At 42.0% G+C, this 23,490-nt stretch overlaps 2 long non-coding RNA genes across 5 annotated transcripts in view; one reads left to right on the top strand and one right to left on the bottom strand.

The window, feature by feature from the left end:
- LOC310849342 overlaps positions 1-23,490 on the bottom strand; it is a 431,248-nt gene that overhangs the window by 225,302 nt on the left and 182,456 nt on the right. The gene's annotated exons all lie outside the window — the stretch shown is intronic.
- On the top strand, positions 406-21,547 carry LOC310849310. Of its 4 annotated transcripts, none has more exons than XR_014566832.1 (4): positions 406-704; positions 17,359-17,441; positions 19,449-19,549; positions 20,896-21,547. It is a non-coding gene; the product is annotated as an uncharacterized lncRNA (long non-coding RNA). The 4 variants fall into 4 exon arrangements; XR_014566834.1 differs by having other exon boundaries at positions 20,937-21,444; XR_014566833.1 differs by lacking the exon at positions 17,359-17,441 and having other exon boundaries at positions 20,896-21,445.

The raw sequence follows: 23,490 nt of genomic DNA, 5'->3' as shown, positions 1-23,490 counted from the left end.
GCTAATGGAAGAGGCTCAACAACTTGCCAAGGAACTTTGTGGAGTTCTGTGTACAGTTAATATGCCAAAACAAGCAATAATAACAAAGGCATGGAGCCCACCAACAAATGGGATAAATCCCTAACAGTTGGAAACACAGTTGTTGAGTTTAAAATAAAATTTTAAAGTCCAGTCTTTTACATCATTTGAACCTGCTTAGTCAATATTTGCCCTTTGTCCACAACTATATGAACGTAAGCAGAGCTCTGCTGGATCAGGCCAAAGGCTCAGCTAGTCCCGCCTCCTGTTCTCCCAGTGGCCAATCAGTTGCCCAGGAGAAGCCTACAAAAAGAACTTGAGTGCAACAACACTCTTCCTCCTTCTGATTCCCAGGAACTGGCTGCCTTCAGCTCTAACGAAGTGAAGATTGAATCTTACCTGTAGGCAGCAACTTAGAATGCAAATACTTTAATGTGAGCTTACGCTTCATTTTTGAAATAGTTTTGGAGCGAGTAGAATTGGCTCAGACACCCATCCTTCAAAATCAGACTTATTTAGTGTGCTGTGGAATGTTGGTTTCTTCCAGCAGATGCTACAGATTATGGCTTGTCTACTCCATTTACAGAACCGGGGATAATAACCTGTGAACTTCTTATAACACCTCACTTATTTGAACAATGAAGGGGTGGATCAGAGGACAGAGAGAGATGCCAGCTCCTTTGAAGGTGAGTTGTTTTTGGTCCAAATCTCTTTCTAACTGTGATAGTTGAATGTAGGGACAATAACACCCTTCACCAACCTTGTGCCCTCTGAGGTTTGGGGACTCCTGATCCCTTGTCAAGAGTCAATCTGGCTGGGGTTGATGGGAGCTGTGTATTTCCAAACATTCAGAATGGAATGATCTTATTAAGGAACACAGTTACATGAGAATCACACAGTAACCAGCAGGGAGCTTTGGATGAAACATGTTGAAATCCCTCACTGAACTGAGAGCCAGTGTGGTGTAGTGGTTAAGAGCGGTAGACTCGTAATCTGGGGAACCGGGTTCGCGTCTCCGCTCCTCCACATGCAGCTGCTGGGTGACCTTGGGCTAATCACACTTATTTGAAGTCTCTCAGCCCCACTCACCTCACAGAGTGTTTGTTGTGGGGGAGGAAGGGAAAGGAGAATGTTAGCCGCTTTGAGACTCCTTCAGGTAGTGATAAAGCGGGATATCAAATCCAAACTCTTCTTCTTGTTTTCACAAGTTGATTTCAGCCTTTGGATAAAGCCCTTGGAATCTTGTGTAAATGAACCTTTGGGTACTAAGTACATGACACAGAAAAGATGCTAATAAATAAGCAGCAGAAATGTTGTTATAATAATAATAATAATAATAATAATAATAATAATTTTATTATTATTTATTATTTATACCCCGCCCATCTGGCTGGGTTTCCCCAGCCACTCTGGGCAGTTTCCAACAAAGTATTAAAATACAGTGGTCTGCTGAACATTAAAAGCTTCCCTAAACAGGGCTGCCTTCAGATGTCTTCTAAAAGTCAGATAGTTGTTTATTTCCTTGACATCTGACGGGAGGGCGTTCCACAGGGTGGGTGCCACTACCGAGAAGACCCTCTTCCTGGTTCCCTGTAACTTGGCTTCTTGCAGTGAGGGAACCGCCAGAAGGCCCTCGGCACTGGACCTCAGTGTCCGAGCAGAACGATGGGGGTGGAGATGCTCCTTCAGGTATACTGGACCAAGGCCGTTCAGGGCTTTAAAGGTCAGCACCAACACTCGGAAACGTACTACAAATAACTATATAACAATAATGGTTGATGGGTGTTGGTTATGTTTAGCCTGGAGAAGACAAGTCAGAGAGGTCTTATGATAGTCATCTTCAAATATCTGAAGGACTGCCACATGGAAGATGGTGCAAGCTTGTTTTCTGCATCTACAGAGGATAGGACTCGAACCAATGGATTCAAGTTATAAGAAAGGAGATTCCGACTAAGCATTACAAAGAACTTTCTGACGCTCAGTGCTGTCTGGCAGTGGAATGGACTCCCTCGGATGTGGCAGACTTTCCTTTCTTGGAGGTTTTTAAGCAGAAATCGGATGGCAATCTGCCATGTATGTAGTTGAGATTCCTGCATTGGAGAGGTTGGGACTAGCTGATCCTTGAGAGTCTCCTCTAAGTCTACAGTTCTATGATTCTATGAACTGTGATGCAGAGGCAATTTGGTCAGCTTGCAGTTGTCAGGAAGAGCCTCATGCTCTCCTAAAACAGTCCCCACTGAGCCACTGCCACATGCCAGTCTGCCTTCATAACAGGAATTGCCAACTTCTGGGGACCCATAGGCACATATGCAACACCAGAGGGGCTGAATTACACACCACACATAGACCCTGCAACCAATTCCATTAGCTACCATAGAATGCTTCTTTCGAGTCTAACTTGCAGAGGGAGGAGAGAGGAAGCCAGGGAAGGCTTCTGCAGGTGCATGGGCATAGATCCATGGGCACCATGTTGGTGACTCCTGCTCCATAATATGCAGCACAAGAGGAGGTGGAAATGCTGGTTAAATGCTCACAAACTTGACAAAAATAAGGGTGGTGCTTTTTTTTTTCACTGACTCAAAACTAGACCCACAGCTGAGCTCTACATAACCAAATGATCCAATTTCCAAGTAGGAGAAAAATCTCCATGGCATTCTGTACAATCCCCATGAAAAAAAGTTGTTTTTTAAATAACGGAAGCCAACTAATAAAATGAGTATTTCACAGCAAAGGCCCTGCCCAGAATTCATTGGGGTAAAAGGGATGATAGTGTCTTTCCTTCATGGAAATACTGACAAATGTCTAGACTTTTTAAAAGAAGGACTCCAGAGGAAGAGATAAGTACCAACTGAGCTTTCTGTTATAAAAACAAAGCTAAAACACATTCAAATGTACAAAAGAAGCAAGATGTAATGATATAGCAATTTAGCAATTGCTACGAGTGCTCTTTAAGGCTAAATGATGCAGATGCAGGGTTTCCCCCCAGTTGTAAGCATCTGGAATATTTTTTTAGTCCTTTGAAAACAATTGTACTTGAGAGAGTTATGTCTATGGTTAGATCACATGAGTACCACTCTATGAGCACTGGAACTCAGATCCACTTGCTTTGAATTGGATCTCTGGATTCATAACAGCTAGGAATTTCCTTTTGCTAACCAATGGAAACTGAAAATCTGAAGATTTGCAGGTATGCAAAAAGCAAAGCTTGACCCATAAGGAAAATTCCAGGTTGGTGCAGAATGTCATGGCTAAAGAAGTGCAGAAAGACGATTCTCCGTATTGATTTGTTGCACCTTGAGATCTTCATAGCAAAAAGGACGTTTTCCAATAAATAATAATAATAATGATGATGATGATGATGATGATGATGATAATTTATTTATACCCCACCCATCTGGCTGGGTTTCCATTACTAATGGTTTAGTAATGCTAATAATATTTTATTATTCATTTAATTTGTGAAATCTTGAAGTGATTAATCATCATCATCAATGAAAACGATGCATTAAGACAATTTCAAATCCAGTGCAAACTGGAATAAGTGCCTCCACTTGAAAGGCTTGTAAAATGAAGGTCTTTGGTACGTGATGGAAAGATAATAGACATGCCTCATATGCAAGGTGAGGGAGGTCATAGAGTAGGTGCCACCACACTAAAAGTCTGATTCCTGCATTGTGCCGAATGGACCTCCTGATGAGATGCTATCTGCAGGAGCATAGTGATTAGCTGGGTATATAAGGGGTGAGATGATCTTTTAAGAATCCTGGTCCCAAACTGTATAGACCTTTTACATCAATACTGGCCCCTTGAATTTAGCCCAGTAGTAGCTAACTGGCAGTCTGTGTGGTAGTTACCATCACTGTTCTCTCTGTAAAGAGATAGCAGAGTGAAATATACTCGGAGTCGAGTAGTGATTTCATGCTCTTTATTGCAGCTCATTAAACAGTGAATTGAATTTCCCCCCAAACCTCAGGCTTTATATACCGGTACATTATCTACACAATGGGGTCCTGTCTGATTGGCTGATTCTGCTTCCCACCTGGAGCCTGATTGGGCTGCTCCTGCAGGCCAATCAGTTGTTGCATTCTAGGATCCTACCAGCCTAATAGGCTGATTAACTTCCTCCTGGAGCCTGATTGGGCAGCTCCTACAGGCCAATCAGGTTGTTGCATTCCAGGATCCTACCTGTCTATTGTTCTTGGATCCAAGCTCAGTACATAACACAGAGACAGTCCTACTGACAAACAGAAAACTTAATTTTTCACTGCAGGTCATATTTTAAAAGATTTTAAATGATTCACACTGTTCACTGAATGTCTCCTAGTTGCATAGACTAGTCCTGACCAGTTCCTGGAAGTCATGGGGGCGTACAGAGATTGCTCTTGTGCTCAAGTCCTGTTTGTGGGTTTCCCACAGGCATCTGGTTAGCCACTGTGAGAACAGGATGTTGGACCAGATGAGCTACTGGCCTGATCCTGAAGGCTTTTCTGAACAAGACATTTTTATTTTTATTTTTTTATTTTTTTAAATGATGTTTTATTGGAATTTTCAAAATAAGACAATAACTAAGAAAAACATAAGAAAAAATACAAAAATACAAAAACACGAGGAGGTCCGAGAAACAAGTAAATGAAAATTAAGGAGGTGGAAAGAAGGATTGTTTTTAACAATTTTTGTTGGATATTTTTTCTTTTTTTCCGGTTTTTTTAAAATTTTTTGTAATGTAAAATCTTTAATAAAAATTATTATTAAAAAAATACAAAAACACTAAAACACAACAAGTATAAAAATACAAACAATTAACATAGTAAAAAGAAAAAAAAGAAGACAAAGAAAAACAAATAACAAAAACTCCCTCTTTTCTCTCTTCTTCAAATAGCTTACTTTCCAGACTTCCTCACACCTCCCTTTTTTGTATTCCACTTAAAAATTTGGTTCAGCAAATTCATCCTATTTGAACAAGACAATTTTAGAGAGGTTCTGTTGCTTCAAGGAAGCTTCCTTGGCCTGCAGCATACCCTCCAACATTTCTTTGATAAAAATAGGGACATCCTATTTTTGAATTATGGTGCTGGAGGAGATTCTTGAGAGTCCCATGGATTGCAAGAAGATCAAACCTATCCATTCTTAAGGAAATCAGCCCTGAGTGCTCACTGGAAGCACAGATCGTGAAGCTGAGGCTCCAATACTTTGGCCACCTCATGAGAATAGAAGGTTCCCTGGAAAAGACCCTGATGTTGGGAAAGATTGAGGGCACAAGGAGAAGGGGACGACAGGTGACGAGATGGTTGGACAGTGTTCACGAAGCTACCAGCATAAGTTTGACCAAACTGCGGGAGGCAGTGGAAGACAGGAGTGCCTGGCGTGCTCTGGTCCATGGGGTCACGAAGAGTCGGACACGACTAAACAACAACAAATTCCATAATAATAAGAATGTTATTATTTATACCCCACCCGTCTGACTGGGTTGCCCCAACCACTCTGGACAGCTTCCAAAATATATAAAAACATAATAAAACATTAAACATTTTAAAACTTCCCTATTCAGGACTGCCTGCAGGTGTCTTCTAAAAGTTGTCTAGTTACTTATCTCCTTGGCTTGAGAGTCACATAACTCCGTACCCTCCAACATTTCTCTGATGAAAATGGGGATGGCCTAAGGAAAAGTGGGAAATTCTGGGATCAAATCAGAAACTGGGATGGCTTCTGTAAATCCAGGATCGTCCCTGGAAAATAATGAAACTTGGAGGGCTGCTGCAGGTCACTTCACTGACCAGAGCAGGATGGTGGTGCCAGTCTTGCAGCTGTTCAAGAGCAACTTTAGGTCATGAGACAAATGACCAATGGATATAAGGCAAACATGTTTGTCACATAAAGTAGGATTCAGCTCTGAGATCCCACCTGTGAGAGCTGAAAGCTTCCACCAGCCCCCTCGTTCACTCTCCCCCAGAAGAAGAAGAAGAAGAAGAAGAAGAAGAAGAAGAAGAAGAAGAAAGCAAGTTATGCAGCTAAGGCTGTGCTCAGTCCTTCAAGGAGGAGTGGAAACTGAGAGACCTATCAAGTCCCAAATAAAAGCCAGACCTTTATTTTTCCAGTAATGGAAAACAGTGTTTGGCACCCACAGTGGAATTTAGGGTTATTCGCTCTAGTCCAAACCGGAAAAAAGGAATCTCCCAGAATAAATAGAAGTGAGAATTAGCCGCATAACCAGAGTAACTGGAAAGAGAAGAGCGACCTCAGGAAATAACTAGAATTTGAGCCAAAGCCCATAGAAGTGAATGGGTGTTTCCCATATAACACCACAATGTCAAAATAGATATTTCTTCCAGATCATATCCCCAGCATTGGAACAATTAGTAAATATTCCTAATTATAAAACACTTAAGAACCTAAAAATGCAACCCCAGGGATTTTTTATTAAATTGAGCGCTTATGCATATATTAGTTCTTTTTTTAAAAAAAAGAAAGAAAGAAAAAGAAAAAGAAAGGGCCACAATGTAAGTGGAACACTTATTTCAGATATAAACGTGAACCCAAGCAGTATTAAGTTTTGGAACAGGTCATAAATTTTTAGCTATGATTCCAGGTCTATCCAACCTTTCTAGTGTAGGGAAAATATTTGGAGAGATATAAAAGACCCTGGAATGAGCCCACTTTCTCAAGATGAGTCTTCTATATGGTAGGGAAATAAGCAAATATTTCCCACCCTCTGAAGATTTCTGCTAAAGATCCAATACCCAGAGAAATGACATCCAGATTCAAATGGTATTTCAGATGTTATTTCTGATTCTTTGGCTTTCGATCCAGAGTTTCCATCACCCGCAGTGGCTCCCACTGGAACTTGGATAACTTGCATCAGCACATTTCTGAGCACAATTCAAAGTGTTGGTGCTAACCTTTGAAGCCCTAATTGGCTCCAGCCAGGTGTAACTGAAGTAGCGTCTCCAACCCCATCTTTCAGCTTGGACACTGAGGTCCAGCTCTGAAGCCTTCTGGCGATTCCCATCAACCAGGCAACTACCTTCTTGGTAGTTGTGCCCATCCTGCGGAACACCCTTCCATCAGATGTCAAGGAGATAGACAACTATGTGACTTTTAGAAGATATCCCTGTATAGGGAAGCTTTTCATGTTTGATGTTTTACTGTGGTTTTATAAATTGTTGGAAGCTACCCAGAGTGATGGGTGGCATATAAACGGTGTCTCCAAAAAATTATACACATCACTTGGGAAGACAGGTGAACTAATGCCAGTCTCCGGCAAGAAGCAGAGATCACCAGTGTCGAAGCAACGATACTTCAACAACAGCTTCATTGGACTGGTCATGTTGTTTGGATGCCTGATTATCGTCTTCCTAAGTAACTACTCTATTCCAAACTTAAAAATGGAAAGCGTAATGCTGGTGGTCAACAAAAGAGGTTTAATGACTCTCTCAAGGCAAATCTAAAAAAATGTAGTGGAAACACCGACAACTGGGAAACACTGGACTGCAAGCACTCCAGTTGGAGAACAGCCTTTACCAAGGGTGTCACAGGCTTTGAAGACGCTCATGATGAAAGGGAGAAATGTGCTAAGAGGAAGGCACGTTTGGCAAACCCTCACGGTGATCAACTCCTGCCAGAAAACCTATGCCCCTCCGTGGAAGGACATGTGGATCCAGAATTGGCCTTCACAGTCACTTACGGACTCACTGTTAAAACCGTGTTCATGAAAGACAATCTTACTCTGCTACGAGTGATCACCAAAGAAGAATATAAATAAATTGTTGTTGTTGTTGTTTTTATTTTAATAGATTTGCTGTCAGGAGACTTCATTTACAACATTTACACTGAGCAGTGCCGGATTTACGTATACACTAAACAAGCTATAGCTTAGGGCCCCACTCTCTTGGGGGCCACCAAAAAATTTAAAGAAAAAAAACTGGATGTACATTTCCAAAATATAAGAGAAAAAACAAATAAAATAAAACCTACACACAGCAACAGTGTTTTGTGTTGTATCGGCTCCTATGATGTAAGTAATGGGTCCCGCCTGCTAGCCTGCTCCCTAAAATATCACTGTTTTGCTCATTTCCATATATAGGGTGCCTATATTCTGCATGGACTGGTTGCATGTCAACATGTGCAAATGGCTTTAGATACCATTAGGTCCATAAATGACCATATAGCATATATTCAACACACAAAAAACAGTGACAATTTGTTGTTGGCAAAGGACAGCTGGACATATAAAGGGCCCCATTACCTTCAGTAGCTTAGGGCCTCATCAAACCTCAATCCAGCCCTGACACCGAGGTGGCCTGTTGCCTGCTGAAGACCCATTGAAAACAGCCAGAGGCTGTATGGCAGCGTGCCAAAGTCCCACTGAAGATGGCCGGCAGTTGCTAAACGGGATGCCGAAGTCCTGTTCAAAGTGGCCAGAGTCTTGCAAAGCAGCATGCCTTGTCGAGTCACTTCCACAGCCATTGAGAAAAGAACAGCAGATTAATCCAGAAAGCCTCCGAAAAAGGAGGATGTGGAAGCTGCTACTTGTTACATGGCTTACGCTACGCACATGAATCATTCTTAGCTGTATACTCAAGTAATTGTAATTGCTTTTAATAATTTTCGGCTAGAAAACTATGATAGTTGCGGACAGCTATAAATAACTGTAATGAAACACGTTATTTGTGCTGTGCTTTGCATGCACTTGTTTAGCTCTCTTGCCGCTAACTTGAAACATCTGCTTCTTTAGAAGTCGAGAGGCATTCCACAGCAACAAATAGAGCTCTCAAAGTGACTCATGTACTAAATGGCAACATTTGACAAGATTCAGCAGTTGATTTCTAGCGGGGAAGGAGGCTGTGGCGAAATGGAAAATTCAGTATGTCTTCTTTAAATAATAATAATAAAAGAAAACACCCATCTGTCTCAAATCATGCTTATATGACAGCACACCGCAAGCTACCACATCATATGGCAAGAGGGCATCTTTAACAATCCCCACTTCCTTTACCTCCAAATCAGATCCAGAGCACAATAAGAACATAAGAGGTCTGCTAGATCTGCCAGAGGTCTCTGAGAGCAGAGGAAGTAAACGGCCATTGTGGCTAGTGGCTGTTGATAGCAGGATCTTCCATGAATTTTCAAGGACCGCCTCTTTGCATATGGACCTATCCGGACCCTGAGAGGATATTTTGAGGCCCTTCCCCGTGTGCCTCTTCCATGAGAGGTCCAGAGGGTGGCAATGTGAGAAGAGGCCTGTTCTTCAATGGCTCTCTGTTTCTGGAATGCTGTCCCCAGGGACATTCGCCTTCATTATACACCTTTAGGCACCAGGCAAAAGCGTTCCTCTTTAACCAGGCCTTTGGCTGATTGACATCCAAAGTATTAATTATTATTATTATTATTATTATTATTATTATTATTATTATTATTATTATTATTATTTTAAAGCCATCTTCAGCTCACCCGCTTTTGCTTGACCCATATATTTACCATTTTGAGTATCAGTTAAATTCACTGGGTCCAAGAGCTTTTCTTCATTGTTCTGCAGCTTTGCCTTACAATATAATAATAATAATAATAATAATAATAATAATAATAATAATAATACCCTGCCCATCTGGCTGGGTATCTTTCCTTACCCGACAAATTAAAACTTTGTTAAGCAAAATCTCTCTTTGGATGTTCCACATATCCGATTATGATCCAATTCAGTGGGTTAGATTGGATTTTCCCAAGGCATAGCCACAAAAGAAGGAGAAAGGCTTGCAGACTCGGAGGAGTTGATCAGTACATAACACGCTCAAAATATGGGTCAGGCAAAAAATGCAGATGAGCATCTTGTAGAAGCATGTTCCTTACATGCCGTGTGAACAAGTGCTTTATTGCCTGCCCTGAATCTGCCAACATGCAGCTGCGCTGGATAACACTGTTTTAGCATCTGGTATATACAGAGAGAAATGGATATATAGTGGTACCTCGGGTTAAGAACTTAATTCGTTCTGGAGGTCTGTTCTTAACCTGAAACTGTTCTTAACCTGAAGCACCACTTTAGCTAATGGGGCCTTCTGCTGCCACTGCGCCGCTGCTGCACGATTTCTGTTCTCATCCTGAAGCAAAGTACTTAACCCGAGGTAATATTTCTGGTTTAGCGGAGTCTGTAACCTGAAGCGCATGTAACCTGAAGTGTATGTAACCCAAGGTACCACTGTAATAGTTGGGAATTGTTTGCATTTTTAGTGGAACTGGGGAGGGATGCTCTGCCCATTGAGATAAAGGAGCAAGAAGGAAATGGGGGGGGCAGACCTATGTGGAGAAGCTCAACATCAGGTTTTCCAGAAAATTCCATCCTTAATCACAACCCCCCCGTCTCATTTGTATATCACAAAAATAGCATAATAAATGTGGAAAATATCTACAACATATGTTTCATTGTTAGTGGTCAATGTACAAGCTCTTGGTTCATGAATTGGTTTAAAGAATTAGGAGGGGGGAAGAGAGGGAGTGGGGAGTGGGGTGGTTATGCTTCTATTCTTCTACTTAGTGTATGTGTGGGGTTTTGTGTCAGTGTTACTTGTATGGGTTCTCTTTATATTCAGTTGTGGTAATCACAAAATATTTTAATCAATGTCATTCTTACAAAATCACATGGGCAGGATGATTTATAAATTCTATCTTTAAAAAAATAAAAATGTTGTGTTAGGAAACCAGAATTTCTGCAGCGTCACAATGACAATCTCTGCACAAACTCGCTGGCTTGTGTTTACTGAGCTAGCAGTTTTCAGTGTGACGAAGACCCTAAATCCCACCACTGACCTGAGCTTTTATTTCAAACCGTTTGCCCATGCTGTCATGGCACCTGGTATACGGACAAATATTTGCAAGAAAACCACTTGCTTGGAACAGTCAGGCCTGGGTTGCCCCCCCCCCCCCCCGCTCTAATGCCAGCATTAGAAGGACATAGTACAATATGTTTCTATGTGAGTCATTTGCAGTGACATAGATGTGCTCTTGTGCAAAGCTCAAAAGCAGCTTTAAGTGTGCCAAGATGGGAATCGTGGTCTTGTTCCGTAAGAAGAGACATTTTTAGGCTGGAAAGTTTTACATTGGCTATCTGTGTGTGATTGTGTCTGTGTACCAAAGACCTCTCAGATTTATGGGGGGGGGGGGAATGAGGGTGATCTGGGCTGAACTCTTCCTCCCTTTCCCCTGGCGATCTATTGCCCATGACCACCCTGGCTCATTCCAGAATGGCAAAAAAGGGAAGAGCTATAACCACTGATGGAGGTGGATTTTTTATTCAGTTCACGTTTAAAGGCAAATCTACCTAATTCACACTTTATGAGAAGCAAAACAACAACACCCCTCGAAATTTGCATTTATCTGAATTTTGCAATGCAGCTTTCCGGCCAAGTGGTGTGTACAAAAATGCGCTTAACAGGGTAACGCTTGTGTATGAATATGTAGTGAAAATAACATGCAAAGATGGATTCTTTGCAGAGGAAATTGCTGTGCAAAAATGTGGGCTTTAGGCAAAATCGCATCAAGACAAATATTAGGTTATTTTTTATTTTGTTTAAATTTTCATATTTTATATAAATGTATAAAAAGCAAAGGCAACAACAACAAAAACAGTTATTATTTATACTCTGCCCATCTGGCTGGGTTTCCCCAGCTACTCTGGGTGGCTCCCAGAATTTATAACATGATAAAACATCAAGCATTAAAAACTTCCCTAAACAGGGCTGCTTTCAGATTTCTTCTAAAAGTCATACAGTGGTACCTTTAGATACGAACGGGATCTGTTCCAGAGCCCCGTTCACATCTAGAGGTAAACATAACTAGCGACGGCATGTGTGTGCATGCACGTGTCACTTTTTGCTGCCTCTGTGCATGCGTGTGACATCATTTTGAGCGTCTGCACATGCGCAAGTGGCGAAACCCCAAACTAACGCTCTCCGTAACTTCCAGGTTGCCTGGGAGCGCAACTCGAATGCGCACACCTCGAAGCGTATTTAACCCGAGTTATGACTGTATAGTTGTTTATTTCCTTGACATCTGATGGGAGGGCATTCCACAGGGCAGGTGCCACAACCGAAAAGGCCCTCTGCCTGGTTCCCTGTAACCTCACTTCTCGCAGTGAGGGAACCGCCAGAAGGCTCTTGGCTCTGGACCCAGGAGATGGAGTGACTCCACCTAGTCCAGCATTCTGTCCTAACTGTGGCCAATCAGATGCCTATAGGAAACCCACAACGTGGACCCAAACACAACGACACTCTCCTTTGCCTCCAGCAAATTGTATTCAGAAGCATTACTGCCTCTGATATTAGAGGCAGAGAATATCCGTTATGGCAAGCAGCCGTTGATAGCCCTCACCTCCACAGATAGCCTTCTACCACTTTTCTGTGCACTTAGCCAATGAGTGAGGCCACAGTCGTGCTTGACACGTGCTACAGAGAAATTTTAGAGTTACACATCATCTGCTCACAGTCTTCCATGCTGTTTAAATTATAGTAATCATTTCAAAATTGCACCTATTCATATAAATTAGGACATGCAAATCTGTGTCTCATTTTGCCCTATTTTTTGTGATGTGGCCACCCCAGAGCCACTGGCAGTTGGTTTTATTCCCATCTCCACCCCCTTTATCAATGGCTACGACTGCCCAATATCATACAGAGCCCATGGTTACAGTGAAAATGTAAAGGTAAAGTAAAAGGGGGGGACGCAGGTGGCGATGTGGTCTAAACCACTGAGCCTCTTGGGCTTGCCGATCGGAAGGTCGGCGGTTCAAATCCCCACAACAGAGTGAGCTCCCATTGCTGTGTCCCAGCTCCTGCCAACCTAGCAGTTCAAAAGCACACCAGTGCAAGTAGATAAATAGGTACTGCTGTGGTGGGAAGGTAAACGACGTTTCCATGCACTCTGGCTTACGTCATGGTGTTCCATTGCACTAGAAGTGGTTTAGTCATGCTGGCCACATGACCTGGAAAGCTGTCTGTGGACAAACACTGGCTCCCTCAGCCTGAAAGCAAGATGAGCGCCGCAACCCCACAGTCTGGACCTACCCATCCAGGGGTCCTTTACCTTTATTTTTTACAGTGAAAAGGTAATGAAACAATGTTTGCCTCTTCTTCGACCCTGCCACTGTTATATAACAGAGTGAGGCAGGTACATCAGGTGGGAGATGTTAGGGAATGCAACAAGTGGCTACTGCTGGAGCCTGGGCTGTGCCCCCTAAGATAGTCTCCTACTCTCCGGTGCAGTAGAGCAGTGTTCTTCAATCTTGGCTGCCCAGATGTTGTTGGACTGCAACGCCCATCATCCCTGACTACTGGTTAAACTGGCAGGTGATGATGGGCATTGTAGTCTAACAATATCTTGGGACTCAAGGTTGATGGGCACTGCCCCACCACCAATGTTAAAATAATAATCTATTCCTGGTCCAGTACATGAAACAAGGGCATGATCTCTTGTCTTTTAGCCCAGGCATCAAAATTTATTGGGCCAATGCTAGCAGACCTGTTGACAAAGTAAGAATGCTCGTATTCTACCAGATAGATAGGTATCTTGAGTATTACTTTCTAAATCCTATAGTGGCTAGGAGCTTGGCACACACATCTGACAGCTGTTTTAGAGCTAGGAACGCACAGTATAGGGAACATCTGGCACAGCTGACATTGGCAGTGGAAAAATCCAGTTTATCTTTGGGGACTGCTGGAAGGGATTTGCAGTAATTAAGGCCTGATCCTGCAAGAGGAGTTCACCAGGGCCTAAGGGTCTGCCTGAACAGCTCTTTTATCAAGGTCACAGGCATGTGATACCAATGGCAGTGTGCGTTAGGGAGGCATAGCTGAATATAAGGCAGCTTTCAGCAACCTGGTGCCCCTCATATGTTTGTTGGATGACAATTCCCATCAGCCCAGCTGGAATGACAGTCCAAACATACATAGGGCACCACTTCAATGAAGGCTGCTTTATGGGGATAGCTCGGTTGCTCAAAGCTGACCTGCTGAAGGAGAAAACAATGGAAAGCAACAGGAAAAGGTCACAACTCCAGCTTTTCAATGATGAGGACCAAAGTAGGTCTTGAAAGATATATATGGTGATACATATCACAGCTGATCAGATTTCACTTACTTGGTATCTATAACATTACAATCCCATTAGTCTTCTATTCACACATAACGCCTGCCAATGCAATATTTGAAATATTTCTAAGACTGGGGAAAAATATATCTATATAACCAACCTTAATATTTTTGTACAGATTGTCCTGTTCTTTCTCCTCCATTAATGGCAGCTGGAAAGCAACAGAAACGTATTCAGGGCTGGTTCCAGAATAATGGTTTCCCTCTGTGCGTGTGTTCTGGAAGAAGTCCCACGGAGGAATACATGGGGGGAATGCATGTTGCATCGGAGCAGAACATTTGCAGACATCTTGCTGAGATCCACGAGCAGGACTGGCAAACAAGGTCACCAGGGAGATTTCCCAAATTTCAGGGCTATTTGAGGGGAATTTGCTTGCTTGAGTGCTTTTTATGTGTGGAATCCAGCCTAGCGCTAAGTGAACATTCCATCGGCGCAAGCATTTCTGCTTGTGCTACAGAATGTTTCCCACCTGCCCCTCCCAAATGTGCCCCCCAACCTCCAAAGCAGATGTTGGGAGGATGGTGGAAGAGGTCCCATTGTGCCAGTGGAAACTTTTGAGCGGGCGGGACAGGTTAATTGAATACTACTATGTGTTTTCAGAAAGGCCTGTCTCAATAGCACAGTTTTTAGGAGACGTCTAAAAGAAGGCAGGAGTGTTATCCCTGCTGAACCTCTACCAGCAGGGAGTTCCACAAGGGAGGGCCTGCCACACTAAAGCATCAGTCCAGAAGCTCAGGGACATTGGGAACCGCAAGCAGTGCTCAGTGATCGAGGCAGAGCATAAGTCATCAAATGGTCTTTAATGCACACTGGGCTTAAGCCATTTAGGACTTTGTGAATTCAGAACCTGGAACCTGGTCTGGTAGAAAACTGGTAACAATTTCAGCTTTCTCAGCTGCATTCTAATCTAGCTGCATCTTTTGGACCAGATACAAGGACAGCCCCACACAAAACACATTGCAGTAATCAAATTTTCCGATGTGAGAGAGTGCCATTGCTGCTGGCATACTCACTTTGGTTGGGTATCTCTTGCAATAGTTACTCTGCAGAAGCAAGAAATGAAAGGATATTTATATATTTCAACCAAGCTGGATACCTTGTGTGAGATTCTTTTGAGTTGAGGAAAAGCTGTGGCTTAGGGGGGAAAAGTAATCTAAGAAAATTTGGATTTGCTTAGCCAGCTCTCTTTTGTTTACATACTGGGTCTTGTAAGTAAGAAGTGAAATAGAAGATAAATGGCTACTTTTTAACCAAATAATTGTTATTACAAAACCCTTAATTCATCTGCTGCACACATGGGCAAAATCAGGATTTAATTTTTTAAATTTTATTTTCATGCTTAAAGTAAGATTTTACTTTTAATGTAAAATATATTATGCCATGCCCTGTTCACAAGAGCCTTAAAATATCCAGTGCTCTATACTATTGGAAACTGGTGGGGTTTAACTTGGAGAAGCCACAGTCAGTGGAAGGTTGGGTGGTCTGGAGCTTATTGGACACCCAGATATTATATGGTTTCCAGAAAGACTGTGGTTTAATTGTGGCCATTTCATTTTGATTCCGAACACTGAACCATTATTACACATACATATTTTACGGGAGAGGTAATTGCAACTCCATTGGCCTCAACATGATATAATTAAAAGATTCTGGCATTTGCAATTATCCTGCACACATCTGCAGCTTTGTATACTTTACACCTCTATGAATTATACATCACCCGCCCACCCCTAATTGAGATTAACAAGGGGATGGTATTGTCATACACACACACCTATTGGAGGTTAGCAAGGAGACCATGTTGTCAGTCATTATGCCTCACACATTTTTCAATGCAATGTTAACCTTGTTTATTGAGAAATAAATCCCACTGAGCACCGTGGAGCTTGCTCCCAGGTAAGGCAGCAGTCCTATAGGCAAGAAGCTGGCATAAAAGCAAACTCAGTAGAAGTTAAGCTGTCATAAAGTACATCATATCCAAACTGCATTCAGGAGCAAGGATACTTCTGGTTGAGCTGGCCTAAGCCTGGCAGAGGGAAAACAAGCTATTAAAATGGTGTTTGGGTTATACCACTTTTTTGCCAGCTTAACTCACGCTGGGGTTGCGAGGCCATGTGATGGATCTAAATGGGCTTAGGATCCAGCCTATTTCCGCCCCCCCCCCACTCCATCTCTGGTCCTGGCTCTATCCTGCCCCCTTTTCAGGGCTGACCCCAGCTTAAGATCTGTCAGGCATGGGTTTGGGAACATGGCTTTGCTGAGATACTGTGTAGAGTCACCCTTAAAAGTATAGTCAGCACAGGGATCAGTGAGGGGCAGCAACCTTATCTGTTCTCTGGGAAATCAGTGTTGCATGAAGGAAGGATCTAGCAGGGTTCAAGTCCTATAGCATCTATCCAGTATTCCGAATGAATTATTGCTGCAAGTGATCTCAAGGAACCATGGGATTGTTCCTTATGTGTACATCTCATAACCTAACACTTCATTCACTATACGAATGGGAAAGGAGAACTTTTGGTAGGCTTCACTATAGTTCTCCCCAGTTGCTCCTAAGCCAGTTCATTTTTTAAATTCTTCTTCTCTTTTACTTGCTGATAATGGCTCTTCTTGCAGCAGATTCACCTGTCATTCCTTGATGAAGCAAAACCATTCATCCATTGCACAGCTCTGACTGGTGCTGGGGAAATACATTCCCCTAGCAATCAAGGCACTAGCTTGGCAAAGGATGTCTGAATGACCTCTCAAGGGACATGCTAATGTGAAAAACATTGCTGGGTCCTTCGCCACCACTCCATCTTTGTGAGCAAACCCTCACCTGGAAAGGTCCTTAGAGTCACATCTCCAGGCTATCAAGTATTTGAATGTAAGCTATCATTGCTGAGTGATGAGGTGCTTAAAATGCAATGGCATAATTGGGAAAGGTATAAGGCATGCAATGTTTTCCCAGGCCTAAGAACCTAGTAGCCTATATGCCGTGCACATGATATAACTATCTGCTGAAAATATGCTGCATATCTCCTTTAAAAAAAACCCTAATCCAAAAAAACCCCAATAGGTGACTTTCTTGAGCTTCTTTTGACCGGTTTCTATGTAATTTAAGTCTGCCGTGATGCATGGAGGTATGTAGCTTCTTGAGTTCAGCAGTGCAACTGTATACGCCAGATAAAGGTATCTAACAAGAGAACATTTGTATTTATTTCTACCTAGCACTTTTTCTCAACAGTACACTTTCTTTTGGCAAATGCTACAATGAAGTCTAAGGAGGAAGACATTACAAGACACATCTCCTGGTGAGATAGTACTTCCTTTGGATGTTGTGCAAGCTGCAAACCCAACAGCCAAATGACATCATCCGTCTCAAAAACAGCAATGAGGCATCCTGGAATGTCATCTTGCAATTTTCCCTGTTTGAAAAGATAAGAAGCTTGGGTTTCTCCCCGCAGATCTTGATAGCGGCAGGATATGAGAGAGCCAGAAGTCAAGTGCTCCAGCGCATTAGGGACATAGAGCTGCAATGTCATATGGGCAAAATGGATAAACACGCCACAATTAGAGACTCTGGGAGAGGGTTCTCACCCGCAAACTATCTGGCTGATTTACAAATACCTAAGTACAGACATTCCTTTACCCTGGCCAGATTCAACGTTCTGCTCTCTGCCCTGCTGCTAGGCAGATATGAGGGCAAACCATATGAGTCACGTGTTTGCCCATGTGACTCATCGGAAGTGGAAACAAGTTTGCATGTATTGCTGCACTGTAGTTATTACGAGGATCTACGCCTGACCTTTATTGCCCCAGTTCTACGAAAGTTTAAAAATGAATCAGAACTTCAATGTATGAGAGCCTTGGTAGAAGATAAGGTTCCTGTAATCACGATCAATGTTGCTAAATTCTGTGCAGCCGCTATCAGGCGCAGAAAACAAGAGCTTTCCAATGTCAACATGCAGGCGAAGGCAAATACTTAATTTTATTCATGTTGTCCAATTTTAAATTGTTGTTATGGCCTAATTTGTATTGAAATTGTCCTTTGTTTTTTCCGGTGTTATGTTTCGCTGACTAGCTGTACGAGTCAATCTGGTCTGTGACCGTTTAATAAAATTTGATTTGATCTTGCAATTTATAAATTAGGCTTTATATGGTCAAGAAGCTTTCCTCGGTTCCTATAAATGTCCACACGTATTTAATTTAATATTGTTTTCATATAATTTGGACACTGTTCTCAGACACAAACAGTGTGGCATTGCATTTATTAAACAATAAGGATTTATGGAACACTTTGTTTTTTGAGAATTAAAGCTCTTACAAATTCACTCAAGCACCAAATAGAATGAAGAGTGCAAATTATTGCACAAGAAAGTAATAGCTCTGGTGTATCAGGCCCATGGCCCATCTAGTTCAGGATCCTACCATGGTCAACCAGATTCTCCTCTGTCTCCAATAGCGGAGATGGAGCATAGCCATCATGCTTAGAGAAATTCATGAAGGATGATCTGTGGCTACTAATACTCACATAAGAAAGAAGGCACCTGCTTTAACTTCAAAATGGTGGAAGCCGTAAACACAAACTCTCATATATTGAATTAGATCCCGTTTGAAGCTGCCTCTCCCACAAACCTAAAAACTGTAGCTGAGCAATCCTATACTCACATAACTGGGAGGGATCCCCATCGAAACCCCTACAAGGTCACATCTAAATCTGTAATGCCAGGGAGTTAGTGGGATGCTACAACTGGTTGTCACAGGATCCTGGCTACACCAGGACATTTCAGAGTGGCCTGGAGTCTTTCTCTCAGCCTAGTTGCACACGTGTTCCCTGGATGCTGATGGCTTATTAATTTATATTCTGCTTAAGGCCAAAGATAGCTTCTAAGCATTTTACAAGTCCACACAAACATTGAAATAAAAACATCCATAATTAAAATGCAGCTCAAAGCAATCCCATTAGAACAATAAAACACCCATATGCTATAAGCAATCACATTAAAACAACGCACCAAATTAAAACAGAAGACTTGGGCTCAGAAATCAAGGGAATGCCTGTGTGGACGGATATATCTTCAAAAGCCGGTGGGATGCCAATACAGATGGGCCCCTTTTTTTATTACAGTAGAGAATGCATCTCATAATGCCTCTACCATTTGTGAAAAAGCCTGCCTCTGCATCACCATACGCCCATTGCAGGATGAATCATGTTCCGTTGGCTTGTGCTCCTCTTGGAGCAGAGCAAAAGCATGTGAAGGGATGCCCACATGTTGATAGTGCCATGCAATATCTAACTTGGTGTTGATGAATTCCAGTTGGGAGCATCAGATCGAGAAACTGCTAGTGAACCCCAAGCAGTGGAACTCTCAACACTGGAACACTTAAGAAGACAGAAGATGGACAGCACTTTCTTAGAGTAAGTAACCAAATCTTGTTAGGAGACCAGTAAGTCTGTCTGTCTTTCTTTCTTTCTTTCTTTCTTTCTTTCTTTCTTTCTTTCTTTCTTGATCTACCTGGGAGGGCTCTTCAGTGGGAGGTAAGCCACAACAGAAGACTCTGGCAGTAGTTTAGTCAGGCTATGGGGAGGGTAAAGGAAATTGAACTTGTGCTGAGATTTTAAAAAGTACCCCCTCATTTTAAAGACCAATGCCTCTTGTTTATTTAACTTAATACTATGTTACATTGTATAGGTATAATCAGGAGCTGCTAAGTATAAAGGAACTTGAAATGTTACAAAGAAGTTTCTCAGGTGCATTGATGTGTGTGGTGTGTTAATGTGTTGCAAGCAGGCCCTCCCAGCTCTTTCCCCATTTGGACAAATGGGTTAGATTGCCACCAATATTTGAAAACACAGGAGCTTCTAGTATAATAGACAGCAAACTAGTAAGATGTTTTCCAGTTTTCGGAGAACTGGGGGAACTAGGGAAACATCCCTGCAAATCCCAATTATTAAAAAGGCTACTGTGAAGAATGGAATCAAATTATTAGCAATGTCAATGTGGTGTTTTGTTGTGAAAGCAGCACACGGTGGGTGCAATTCTGTATATACTTACTTGTGAATACAGTGGTACATCAGGTTAAGTACTTAATTCGTTCCAGAGGTCCGTTCTTAAGCTGAAACTGTTCTTAACCTGAAGCACCACTTTAGCTAATGGGGCCTCCTGCTGCCACCGGAGCCCGGTTTCTGTTCTCATCCTGAAGCAAAGTTCTTAACCTGAAGCACTATTACTGGGTTAGTGGAGTCTGTAACCTGAAGCCTATGTAACCTGAAGCCTGTGTAACCTGAAGCCTATGTAACCTGAGGTACCACCCTACGTCTGATTGAACTCAATGGAATTACTTCCAAATAGACATGTTTGGATTGCACTTATAAGCATTCAAATCCTAAACTTTTCAATTGATCTGGTTTGTTTGTTTGTTTTTGCAGTGGTATAACATAGTCTCTGCCTATAGGGTTGTTTAAGTATTTTAATTGTGTATTTCAATTATGAATGCTTATATCTGAATGCTTGTGTGATTGATTTAATGCTTAGAAGCATATTTTGGCATTATTCAATAAATAAATGAATAAATAAATAACTTGACGGGCTAGATTTTCTGCTAAGAAAATTTGGTACAAGTGACTTAAGCTTATCAGCCATGCCTGCACATAAGAGAGACTATGCTATATTCCATGAGATGGAATGAAAATGCTGCACAACTACACCCAAATAAGATTCTCGTTTGAAGCCAAAATAAAATTGCATTCTGCTTGCAATTCAGCATGCCGACAGAAATCCGAACCTGATCGTTATTCACACCAGGATCCAGTCCAGTAACCACAGCTTGAACCAAACCACACAAGTCTTTATCTGTTGAGCTCTTCAATACCCCAGTGAATGTGAGCTATAACATGAACTCGTTCTTATAGAGTTTGTCAGAAGACTGCTAACTTAACTCCAGCTGTTGATGACTCTTCAAAGAAAGAGAGTGAGAGATAACATTCCAGTTAAGAAGTTCCCTTGACTGGTTTCAAAATAATTCGTCCACTTACATTTTCAGAGATCACTCTATTACTTTGCACACAGAAGTTTGAAATGGTAAATACTGAAGACAAGGGAAGAGGAGAGATTCTTGCTGCATGGGGTAGCTCAGTTTTCAACAACTTGGAAGATTTTGAATCTAAAACGTGTGTGCGTTTGTGTGTCTTTCTTTTGTATTACATTGTGGTATATATGGTTTTGTGGCATATAAATTGAAAAAAGGCTTTATTTTGTAGTTTTTCACAATACATTACAGCTATGCTTTAGGGTTGAATAAAATTTGCAATCTCAATGCATTCCTGCTTTTCTCTTCTTTGGGTATATGTAGGCCATAGGGAGCTGCTTTCCAAAATCTATTATCACATTCACACCGTATATTTAAAGCACATTGTTTCCCCCATGGAATCTTCGGAACTGTAATTTACATCCCCAACACCCTTAAAAAAAAAATACAATTCTCAGGATTCTTTCAGGAAAGCAATGTGATTTAAATGTATGTTGTGGATTTGACCTTAAAAACAGGGGTCTTCTCTATCAGGTGGGATCTGATCCTTTAAACTAGAGGGTGTGAACTTGTATACAAACCATGTGTTCTACCACTGAGCTATGGGCCCCCCATGAATTTATATTACAAATATATGGGTCTACTTTGAGTTAGCTGCCTAACATCCACCAGTTCTATACCACATTTAACTCTCATTGGTTTTGTCCAAAAAAAAATTAAGAGAATGGTCACTTTTCAGCATTCCCTGACACCTCTCAAAAATTATGCTAGAAACATAAATAATAATAATTTTATTATTTGTACCCCACCCATCTGACTGGGTTGCCCCAGCTACTCTGAGCAGCTTCCAGCATATACAGAAACAAAAATAGTTTCTATGTAAGTCTAGTGTGTGCATGCATCTTTTGACTAATAAACAGTAGAAATCCACGCAATTTGGATTGTGGGAATTGCCAGATAATCACTAGGAAGATGCCCTGTAACTGAGAACTGAGTCACACAACCATGTTGTGCAAGGCAAGGCATGCCTCCCCCCCCTTTAATCATTGTTCTGCACAGCAGAAGATGAACGAGGCAGGGAGGGGGTAGAGCTGTGAGTGCCATGAGGCCCACTAGGTACCCCCCACATTAGCCTGCTGCCCTCCAGTGCAGTGGAAGATACTAGCCTTCCACCACCATTGGAGTAAGATGCAACTTCTAGTACAACTGGCTTCCATAGGTGCCTTGGGTAAGGACACCATCTTGTCTTTTGCCTAAGGGCTCATTTCCTACATTGTATGGAACTGACATCCTGATGGGATGGGATCTGTAGGTGGCCTTCTCTTCCAGAGTGCAGTGATTGGCTGGCTATATAAGGAGTGAGACATAACGCTTCATCATAGGTCTTCTTCTTCGGCGATCACTCGTAGCCGAGTAAGATTGTCTTCCATAAACACCGTTTTAACAGTGAGTTCGTAAGTGACTGTGGAGGCCAATTCTGGAACCACACATCATTCCACAGTGGGGACATTGGTTTCCGGGTGGGAGTTGATCACGGTGTGGATTTGCCAAGCGTGCCTTCCTATTAGCGCGTTTCTCCTATGGGTTGAACCATCTAAAAAGAGTCATAATGAGGGAGTATGTCTTTTTCATCCAGAGATGCTTTCACTTCTGAATCATTTCAGGTCCAAACAGCACATCTAACACATTTCTTCCTAAGGCAAACTGAGTGAGAATACAGTCCTGGACCTTCTCCAAAGCAATTGTTTGCCAGATCATAACAAGTCATAGTCAATAGGAAGAGGCTCGTGATTGGCAGATGGCCAGCTTTCTAAAGGGACACCTGAATGGAACTCTGGGTCAGTCACTTTGACTCAGCCTGATTCCCTCGCAGGGTTGTTTTAAGTACAAAATTTCCATGTATGCTACACTGAGCTTATTGGAGGCAGGACACAGTACCAAAGTAATAAGCTACAAATTAAAAGTCACAAAACATTCAAGTTTGCCAAGCAACAACACTGTTGTTAGACAACATCTCTCAAAACCACAGGTTAATGGTGTTATTTGATCATGAGCAAAAGGTGTGGTGTGGTCCATTTGATTTTCTTCAAGCGTGCTTAACATTTATGGACATCTGCTCTAGGTCAACTGCTCTTCTTGCACCAGTGATATCAGGTTATCAAATGCAAGACACATTTGGAAAATCACACTACCAGGGAGTGGAAGTTATATCATACAGCACAGAGGTTCTGCACAAAAGTGCATTTACTCTTGGAAGTGTGCCGTGTTTATGGGCAGGCCCCATACTTCAATCCAAAGAGCTAATTCATTAATAGAAACCTTCAGGAAGAT

The sequence above is a fragment of the Podarcis gaigeae genome (genome assembly GCF_964106915.1).
Source record: "Podarcis gaigeae genome assembly, chromosome: 7".
Lineage (NCBI taxonomy): Eukaryota > Metazoa > Chordata > Lepidosauria > Squamata > Lacertidae > Podarcis > Podarcis gaigeae.
Note: the sequence above shows the minus strand (reverse complement) of the source record. Positions and strands in the feature narration are given on the sequence as shown.